The sequence below is a fragment of the Sminthopsis crassicaudata genome, chromosome 4, assembly GCF_048593235.1.
Source record: "Sminthopsis crassicaudata isolate SCR6 chromosome 4, ASM4859323v1, whole genome shotgun sequence".
NCBI classification, from domain to species: domain Eukaryota; kingdom Metazoa; phylum Chordata; class Mammalia; order Dasyuromorphia; family Dasyuridae; genus Sminthopsis; species Sminthopsis crassicaudata.
Window position 1 is genome coordinate 264354337 of NC_133620.1, and position 11353 is coordinate 264365689.

Consider the following 11353-nt stretch of genomic DNA (forward strand, 5'->3'; position numbering starts at 1 on the left):
TTAGAGCTAATGTCCATCCACTATAAAGATTGAGAGAATTTCCTTATTGAGTTTTGTATATCAAAGAAATTATAGATCTAACAAAAAAGGGGAAGGTATTCATTTTCTATGTACATGCATAGATATTACTAAAATCTGAAATCTATCCACCACTCAGAATATCCTTCAACGTTTCACTATAGTGTTAAGAGTTCCCTCAGGGCTTTTGAAGTCAGTTCTATTAGAATGCTAGCTGTGGCAGGCCTGAGAGATCTGGAAAGCCTTCTTTTCCAACATGCAGACGTTTTCAGCTACCAGAACTTTCAAAGACTACCTACTAGGGATTTATACCTACTTACATAGAGGATTTGTACAGTACACACAGAAACCTACACACACACATACATACACAGTGACAAAATTAAATATCTTTTAAATATTTTAAAGGATTCACTTTTCCCCTCCTATCACATGGGAAAATAAAATTAATATGCCATGTATGGTATGGAAGATTAGTTGAAAGAACACTAGATTTGGAATCAAGAGACCTGACTTTTAAACCATGACTCTGTTCTTTATTGCTGAAATGATCCTGGGAAATCACCTTCCAGGGCCCTAGATTACTTACATGTAAAATCAACTCATTAGATTAGATTTCTCCAATCATTTTCAGCTCTTAATCTTGTGATCCCAACCTGATTCTTCATCATATAAATTTCTAAAACTTCAACAAACTACATAGTATATGGGTTCTTCATAATCTTCTAGAGGGGCTCCTTTCTTCCCAACTTGGACTACATGAAGGAGAATGCTATGAAATAAGACTGGAAAGGCAGGTGGGAACCAGATTACATGAGATTTTAAGTGCTGGGAAGAGGAGTTTATATTTAATCTTGGATAGAATGGGGTGTCATTGAAGATATTTGATTAGGAGTATTGATATGAATCTTAGAAAGATTATAGTATCAGTTACATAAAGGATGAATTGGAGAAGTGAGAGATGAAAGTTGGGAGTCAAATTAGGAGGTTATTACAGGACATGAGGAAGGTAGACAAAATGTAGTTCAGGTGAGAGGTGATAATAGCCTTAACCAGAATGTGGTCATTTGGGTGGAGAGAAAGAGATAGATGTGAAAGAGGTTGTAGAGGAAGAATCAACCAAGCCTGGCAACTCATTGGATATGGGGTGGGTTATGAGAGAGGAAATAATCAAGAATAGTTATAAAGTAATGAACCTGGATGGAAGGAAGGATGGTGATGTTTTCAACAGAGATCAGGAATTCTTAAGAAGGAATAAGTTTAAAAAGAAAGTGAAGAAGTTCTGTTTTGCATATGCTATCCCAGTCCCTCAGACTTACAACCTAGGTGATAGCTTTACCTCCCCAATATCTGTCCCTCTTTCTCCCCAGATCCAAGTTGTTGCCAATTTTACCTTTATAACATTTCTTGAATTCAACTCTGTATCTTCTCTAACATTGTGACAAGACTGGTGGGCTTGTCTCTCTCCACTCCAATTCATTTTCCAATCAGCCATCAAAGTGATCATCCTAAAGTGTAATCCTGATCACATCACCTCCCTACTCAGTAAATTCTAGTGGCTCCCTATTGCCTCCCTGATCAAATACAAAGTCCTCCATTTAGTGTCCAAATTTGCATAAAGAGATTTTTAATAACCTAGCTCTTTCCTATCTTTCCAGGCTTCTTATAGATTATTCTTTGATATTCTTTGGTGACACTGGCTTCCTTGCTGTTCCATAAATAAGAAACTTATATTTTCTTATCCAAATATTTTTGTCTGGCTGTCCCCTATCTCTGGGGGACTATCTCCCATACTGTCTCTTCTCTGTCTAGTAACTTCCCTCAAGTCCCAGCTAAAATCTCATTGGGGAAGCTTTCCCCCCATCTTTCTAAATATCTTCCTTCTGTTAATTATTTCCTATTTATCCTGTATATAGTTTATGCATATATCTTGTTTTCTCCATTAGAGTGTAAGCTTGTTCAAAGCAGAGACTATCTCTTGCCTCTTTTAATATTCTTAGCACTTAGCACAGTGCCTGGCATATAGTAAATGCTTAATTGATAGCTTAATTTGATATTATGAATTTGAAATGCTATGATCCTTATAAAAGGAGATATCCAGCAATTAATGATATGTGACTGGTATTTAGAAAAAAATTAGAGGTTGGATATCAAGACTTGGGAATTTTTTGACTAGAGTGAAGAGGGCTCACAATTGAGCCTTGTGGGACATTCAGGAAAAGAAGGATGTTTATCTAGCAAAAAAAAAAAAAAAAAGGAGTGAACAATTAGGAGAACAATCAAGATAGAATGAATGGAAACACTGAAATCAAGAGAAGAAAAAAATTTAAGAGGAAGGATTTTTATCATTCTCAAAAACTGCAGTTAGAGGTCAAGAAATACAAGGACTGAGAAAAAGTAATTGAATTTAATAGTTAAGGTATTGTCATTAGTGAATTATGAGAATGTATAAGCAATAAGTGTTGATATTTCCAATGTCTAGCACTGAAAGGAGAAGAGATATAAGATGATAGATGGAGGGGATGTAAGAGAGTGAAAATTTTAAATGATAGGATAAACTTGAGTCTCTTTGTAAGCATGGACAAGAGAACCAATATATAAGGAAAGATTGAAGAGGAAAGAGGAAAAGTTTCTGAAAGAGATAGGAAGGGATGAGATCAATATAAAATCAAGAACACATATAGCAGGGTTGGGTTTTGCAAGTTTTAGTTAGTAGAGAAAAGAGTATTAGAGGGAAACATGAGTAAGGAAGATGCAGAACTATTTTGAGACTCAGCAGGAGAGAAGATGGAATTGTGGTGGAAAAGGTTTCTATTTTTCTTAGCAAAGTAGAAGACAAGGACATCTACTGAGAAATAAGGAGAACAGAGGAAAAAGGAGAAGATTTGGAACAGTTGTTGAGAAGAGTGAGACAAAGTCAATTAAGAAATGAGTTTTATCATCCATCAAGATTCATTTGAAGTTAGAATTCATGGATTTTCAAGGCCCAGATAGCATGGTGGCTGACTTTTTGCAAAGGGGATTAGCAGCATAGAAGGAGAATGGATAGTGTAGATGATTTTGGCTGAGATTGGCTGAGAGTAAATGATTCTAGAATAGGGGAGTCAAAAAGAAGGAAAGTATGTAGTTAAGACTAGTTAGCTATGTAATCCAGATTGTAAAGAGAAAAATGATGTCAAAGCAATGGTGCTGGGAGAACAGGAAAGAATGAGGGTCCTGCCTAGATCAGGCTCTTAATAAATGATTATCGATTGATTAGACTTTGATCCCTAGTGGGCAGTTAGGGGTCTACAGTAAGTAGAGCTCTGAGACTGGAATCAGAAAGGCTCAAATTCCTGGGTTCAAATCTGGTCTCAGACATTTGTTTGCTGTTTGTTCCTGGGCAAGTTACTTCCTATTTGCCTCAGTTTCCTCATCTATAAATCAGCTTAAAAAGGAAATGACAATTTACTCTAGTATCTTTGCTAAGCAAATCCCAAATGGGGTCACAAAGAATCATATACGATTGGGCTTGTGCTACATCTGATCTGGAATCATAATTCCAGGTTTATTATTTTGCTCTGGGTCTGTGAATTCTATCTCTTATACCTACAACTAAGGAGGACAAATGAAGTTTCAAGTCCATTTCTTGAAGCTACAAGGCCTAAGGGGTCAGAGGTAAGTGTCCTTCTAGGGGCCACAGGGCCTACAGGGACAGGGGAAGTTGGACTTTCCTGCCCAACTTAATATACAGTGTCCATTCTATGTGTGACCACCAGACAAGAGAAATATTGTGACTCCTTTAGGTGGGTTTAGGATTCTGACTATATAACCAATGGAAAGAAACTACTCTTATCTACATGGTAAGGAAATGAAGGATTTCTTTTCTCAGAAACAGATCCCTTTCATCTTTTACATGGGTGCCTTCATCTTAAGTGACCTGAGCATATTTCATAGCCTCATTGCAGTATCAAGAGTTAATAAGCCAAGGAGCCGAGTTCATTTTTGCCTTCCCCCTTTTAACCTAAATGAACACATTCTCCTGTTATCTTTGTTTTCAATGCATAATGCTGCTGTGAAACTAATTTCCTTTGTATAGTAGTTTCCTAGAATTGTCATTAATTTACTATGATTACTAACTTAATAATCAGACACTTTTAAAATTCTTTAAAAGTTGCTGACATAATTATTCCAAAAAGGGAAAAAGAAAGTTCTGTTACATCTTTTGCCAAAAAAATCTATCATCTTCTAAATCTATGACTTAGATAGCTCAAGAAGGAGTTTTCTCATCCTTCTGGAGAACTTCATAAAGCAGCCAGGATTGGATACTTCTGTCATCCTACTATCAAAATGATGGTTTTGAAAATAGAGCTCTTGTCAGTTCAGCGTTAGGCCTCCCCTACCCTCTACCATCCCACTTCTCCAAAAAGAAATAATAGATCTTTTTAATAATAGCATTTTATTTTCAACATTTCAGTTTTTAATATTCATCCTTGCAAAACCTTGTGTTCCAAATTTTTCTCCTTTCCTTCCCCCCGTTCCCTCCCCTGGATAGCAAGTCATGCAATATATGTTAAATATATTCAATTTGTCTAAACATATTTCCACATTTATCATATTACACAAGAAAAAACAGATCAAAAAGGAAAAAAATGAAAAAGAAAAAAATCCAAGCAAACAACAAGAAAAAGGTGAAAATACTGTGTTGTGATCCACATTCAGTCCTATAGTCGTTTTTCAGGATGCAGATGGCTCTCTCCATTACAAACCTTTCGGAACTGGCCAAAATCACTTCAAATAATATATCTTTTATGGATCAAGGTAACCTTTAAAATGTTTTTAATCAGCTGCTTTCATTTTAGGAGATAAAGGCTCTTACCTACTTAATCTTGTAATTAAGATCTTTGTGGTTCTGTGGTTTGAGAACTCCTTAAGCAGTTCAAAAAGGATGCCTCTATTGTTGCTGGTCCCTACTTAATCTCTTTGGCATAAAAAGCTGATTATTTACTTTCAGTCAATTTTTCATCCAAAATTCTAGCCCTGAGATCCAGTTTGGCAGTCAATGGTCATTTATTTCTCTGGTTTATTGTTGGAATTATTTTATAGTTGCTCATTTCTAGATATCTAGAAAATCTAGAAAAGTTTCTCTACTAGGCACAAAACAATTAAAGGATCACTGGTAAAGGTCAGTGGATGTGGGAGGGATATTGGGCACTTTGGACATTGTGGCAGCAGTCTATATGAATGAGGAAGAGCAGTCCCTGACTTCTATCCCTGGAAGAACTGGGGCTGAAGTAGGTACCTGGATTCTAGGGGTTCCTGCCTGTGAGCAATTTCTCTGAATAGTAGCACCTAGAGATAGCACCTAGAGACTCAAGGTGAGATATAGGGATGGGAGTTGCCAAAGGAAGAAAGTCACTTGTCATGGGACAAAGCCCTATCAACTCTCTGTTAGCCTTTATTCTTACATGGTAAATTGAAGAATTAAAATAATCTATACTATGAGGCCATTTGTAATTTCTAATGTGAAGCCATTTTGGAATCATTTTCTAGATTATTTATTTTCAAACCTCCTAATGATATTAATACTTGCTAAGGTTAGGATTAAGATATTCACTTAACTCCCTTTTTGTTAAGGTTTTGTCTATTTCCATTTCTGATCTTTGATACATTCTTTCTCTCCAAAACTGGCTAACAGGGCTCCCTTCTCAGCTTTGCTTTTGGTGAACTTTTGTTCAAGTTATGGCTATGTGACATAGTAAATAGAGTTTTGGACTTGGAGTTAGAAAGTCATGAGTTCAAATCCTGTTTCAGATATTATTTCTTAGCTGTGTGATCCTGAACAAATAACTTCTTTTGGCCTGCTTCCTCATTTGTAGAATGAAATAATAATAACACCTTCTTCACAGGTGCTGCTGTAAGGATCAAGTGAGACAGCATGTATTATGTGTTTTGAAATTCATAAAGGGACATCTAAATATTAACTTTACATGAGGAAAATAAAAAAGTTTGATCATCTGCCACATGGGTAAAATAAATAATTTTTAAAATTATGGTAGCTGTCTAATTTAACTCAATCAATTAATAATCAGGTATTAAGTGTCTAATATGTGCTGAAAAATAGTTCAAATAGTGGCTTGTATGGGCCAAACTTCCATCTATGAAAAGGAGAATTTTCTTTGCCCAAAAAATTGCTGTAAAAAGTGTCAGAAGCATTGCCTGGAAGGAGATTTGCTTATATGAGAAGGAAGACACATCATATTAGAATAATGTACCACAATCAGTGATTGTGTTTCCCCAATCCCTGCAAGTATTAACCTCATGGAAACTAACCACTTTACTCTACCAGTTGGGTATTCTCTTTCCTCTTTTACTGAAATGTTGTTTTAAAGTGGGTCAGATTGCAAATCTCCGCTTTGTTGGGGTGACACTAACTTAGGTGATGCTAATTTGGCTGACACTAGGTTGGATGACGTTATGTTGGGTACCGCCAACAGACAGTTGCTGACCCCCATGGAATCAAGGTCAGTGAGGGACTAAAATCTGAACGGATGCCACCCAAAGGCAGGGTCTAAAATTAAACAGCAAGGAGACTAAACTACCAAATGACAAGCTTTGTGGTTTGTGCAATAAGTCATGCAGCTTCATTTCTTTCTTTTAAAAATTTTAAAAAAAAAAATAACAAAGATTTAGGGAACCACAGAATATACTAAAAAGGAAAATCTCAATAGCTGGAACAATTTACTAATAGTTTTTCTCCAGTCAGCTGTGGACTTCGAATTATAAGTGTTGACTGTTGCTGGAATCTTAGTTCCTGAGATACCTTATATGGGTGAGGAAATTTGACTATAACTAAGCGCTGCTCTTTTATCCCAATTTCCTCAGGCCACAAAGAGGCAGAGGTAGAGAGAGGGAGAACAAAATGTATATGCTCAAATAGTGAGTAGGGTGACCTTCATGAAGTCATAATACCAAGATATTGATTTTTTCTTTCTTTTCTTTCTTATTTTTTAATGAAGCTTTTAATTTTCAATAATTTTTTTATCATTAACTCTTACAAAATCTTGTGTTCCAATTTCCCCCCTTCCCTTCAAAACCTCTTCTAGATCACAAGTAATCCAATATATGTTAAATATAGTAAAATATATGTAAATCCAATAAAGGCATACATATTTTTACAATTATCTTCCTGCACAAGAAAAATCACATCAAAAAAGAAAAAAATGAGAAAGAAAATAAAGTTCAAGCAAACAACAACAAAAAAGTGAAAATGCTATGTTACAATCCATATTCAGTTCCCATAGACCTCTCTCTGGGTGTAAATGGCTCTCATCATCATAAGATCATTGGAACTGGCCTGAATCATGTCACTACTGAGAAGAGTCATGTCCATCAGAATTGATCATCATATAATTTTTCTGTACAATGATCTCCTGGTGTTCATTTCACTTAGCATCAGTTCATGTAAGTCTCTCCAGGCCTCTCTGAAATCATCCTGTTGGTCATTTCTTACAGAACAATAATATTCCATAACATTCATTTTCCATAATTTATTCAGCCAATCTCCAACTAATGGGCATACATTCAGTTTCCGGTTTCTTGCCACTACAAAAAGGGCTGCCACAAACATTTTTGCATATGTGGGTCCCTTTCCCTCTTTTAAGATCTCTTGGGGATATAAGCCCAGTAGAATCAAAGGGTATGCCCAGTTTGATAACTTTTTTGAGCATAGTTCCAAATTGCTTTCCAGAATGGTTGAATCAGTTCACAGTTCCACCAACAATGTATTAGTCTCCCAGTTTCTCCACATCCCCTCCAACATTTGTCATTATCTTTTCCTGTCATCTTAGCCAATCTGAGAGGGGTATAATGGTATCTCAAAGTTTCTTAATTTTCATTTCTTTGATCAATAATGATTTAGAGCACATTTTCATATGACTAGAAATGGTTTCAATTTCTTCATCTGAAAACTATCTGTTCATATTCTTGGATCATTTATCAATTGGAGAATGGCTTGAATTCTTATAAATTTGAGTCAATTCTCTATATATTTTAGAAATGAGACCTTTATCAGAACCCTTGAATTTAAAATTTTTTCCTAATTTATTGCTTCCCTTTTAATTTTGTCAATATTAGTTTTGTTTGTACAAAAACTTTTTAGCTTAATACAATCAAAATTATCTATTTGGTGCTCAATAATGAGCTCCAGTTATTCTTTGGTCACAAATTCTTTCCTTCTCCACAGATCTGAGAGATAAACTGTTCTATGTTCTTTTAATTTGCTAATATTATCACTCTTTATGTCTAAATCACAAACCTATTTTGACCTTATCTTAGTATATGATGTTAGGTGTGGGTAAATGCCTAGTTTCTGGCATATTAGTTCCTAATTTTCCCAGCAGTTTTTGTCAAATAGTGAGTTTTTATCCCAAAAGCTGGAGTCTTTGATTTTGTCAACCACTAGATTACTATAGTCATTGACTATTGTCATTGACTATATTACTATATTACTATATATTACTATACTATATACTATACTATACATATTTACTATAGTCATTGCTATTTTGTCCTGACTAATTTACTACTCTATTTCTTAGCCAGTACTAAACGGTTTTGATGACCATATATATATGTTTTTGGTCTGGTACAGCTAGGCCACTTGCATTTGCATTTTTAAAATTAATTCCCTTGAAATTCTTGATCTTTTGTTCTCCCAGATGGATTTTGTTATTATTTTTTTCTAGCTCTGTAAAATAATTTCTTGGGAGTTTGATTGGTATAGCACTAAATAAGTAGATCAATTTAGGTAGTATTGTCACTTAGCCTACCCAAGAGCACTTGGTATTTTTCCAATTGTTTAGATATGACTTTATTTGTGTGAAAAATGCTTTATACTTGTGTTCATATAGTTCCCGACTTTGCTTTAGCAGGTAGACTCCCAAATATTTTATATTATCAACAGTTATTTTAAATGGAATTTCTCTTTGTGTTTCTTGCTGCTGGATTTTGTTGATAATTTATGTAGATTTGTTTTGTATCCTGCAACTTTGCTAAAGTTGTGGAGTCTTTCTAGTAGTTTTTTAATTGATTCTCTAGGGTTCTCTAAGTATACCATCATATCATATGCAAAGAGTGATAATTTGGTTTCCTTATTACCTACTCTAATTCCTTTAATCTCTTTTTCTTCTCTTATTGCCAAAGCTAACATTTCTAATGCAATATTGAATAGTAATGGTGATAATGGGCAACCTTGTTTCACCCCTGATCTTATTGGGAATAGTTTTAGTTTGTCCCCATTACATATTATGCTTGTTGATGGTTTTTAAATAAATGTTACTGATCATTTTAAGGAAAAGTCCATTTATTCTTATACTCTCTGCTGTTTTTAATAGGAATGGGTGCTGGATTATATGAAAATTTTTTTTCATCTATTGAGATCATCATATGATTTTTGTTTAATACCAAGATATTTAATAATGATGGTAACAGCATAATAATAATTGTTTTCAGTTTTTAAAATACTTTATAAAGTTATCTCATTTGATTCTCATCAACCCCATATTAAAGATAACCAGTAAATATATTAGGCAGAATTTGAACTCAGGTCTTCCTGACTCCATTCCAATGCCTGATTCCATTCTATGTCCAACAGAAAATGCCACATTCTGCATCTGTTGCATCCACTTCTCTATTGAAATGATGATGATTCTTGGTTCAGTGGATAGATGCCAGATATGGACCTAGCTGAAATTTCAATTCTGCTATGATTAAGGTAAAATTATTTGGCAGCAAGGTATAGGATAGATAGTTAAAGACTAAGTAGGAAGACTAATCAATAGATTGCTGTTACATGTAGGTGAGAGATGATAATAAGGATCTGAACTAAACTCTGGGAGTAGAGTGAAGATACAAAAATGTAGTTGAGGTAGATTTGGCAAATGATTGACTATGTGGGGTAAGGGATAGTGAGAAGTTGAATAATGCTGAGTTTATGTATCTGGGAGGCTGAAAGATGGTAGTGCCTTTGACAGAAATAGAGATGTTTAGGAGAAGAGAGGATTTGGGAGGAAGAAGAGTTCACTTTTGGATACGTTGAGTTTGAAATGTTTTTGGGATATTTAGAAATGCCAACTAACCAATATGAACTTGAAGCTCAGGGGAGATGCTGGATATAAAGAACTTTGAGTTATTTGCCTAGAGATTATAACTAAACCCATGGGGGATATTTCCCAGAGAGGATTTAAAAGGAGAAGATAAAATGATCTAGGAAAGAGCCTCAGGGTACACCTACAATTAGGCAGTGTGACTCAGATGATAGTGTAGGAATTGTCCAAGGAATTGTAGTATTTCTTGAAGGAGGGCTTGATGAGTCCTTTTCAGGTCTTCTCAAAGTTATCCACCTTTCACCCGACTGTCCTCTGGGACTTCATCCATGCACAAGGGCCACATCCTGGTAAAATGTCTCAGATGGGTTAAATCAACGGGAGGTTAAACCATACGCTTGAAAACCATCAGTGAGTAAAGAGACTATTAATACCAAGCATGGGAAGGCTTCTCCATGGTGGAATGGGTTGATGAGAACAATTTATTCCAACAGCTAAGAAGGTAGCTGCAGCAAAACCAGTGGAATGCTCAGAACTTAGTCAACTAGTATCAAAGATGCCAAGGTCAGCTAGTCTATCCTGGACCATCACTGATTATTCTGACTTTTGTTTTGACCCTGGAAGACAGAATGAGGTTGATGAATTTGTGCAACTACACTTCATTTCAATCTAATTCATGTGCAATTTAAGATATCACTCTGTGCTGTCATTGATCCTCTTTGAAAATCAGAGACAAAAACAATGATGATAGACCAACAAATGAGACTAAGGAATGGTCAAATAAGCAAGAGAAGACTCAGAAGAAGGTACTGTCATGCAAATACAGAAAGGAGAAATATATAGAAAGAAAGAGTGCCAACAGGTCAAATACAGCAGAGAAGTCAAGAAGGTCGAGAACCAAGAAAATAATTATCAGATTTGGCAATTAAGATATAATGGAGAAGGAAGGCATTTTCAATTGAATGATACATTTTGAAGCCACTAGGACTTAGAGGTAAGGAAGTGGATGTAGCAAGTGTAGATGACTTTTCCAAGAAGTTTGATTGAGAAAGGAGGAAAAATATAAAATGGCTGAGAAAGGAGTAGAGATAAAGAAAAAAGACTGAGGGGATGGTGGGTCTAATAAATATTTTTCAAAGAACTGAGGTGATTTGAGTAGTGACTTTGCTGGATGAAAGATCTAGAAATATTCAATTTTTCAAACAATTGAAATTTGGCTTTGTAGCATCCCACCTTAGACATATTAGTGA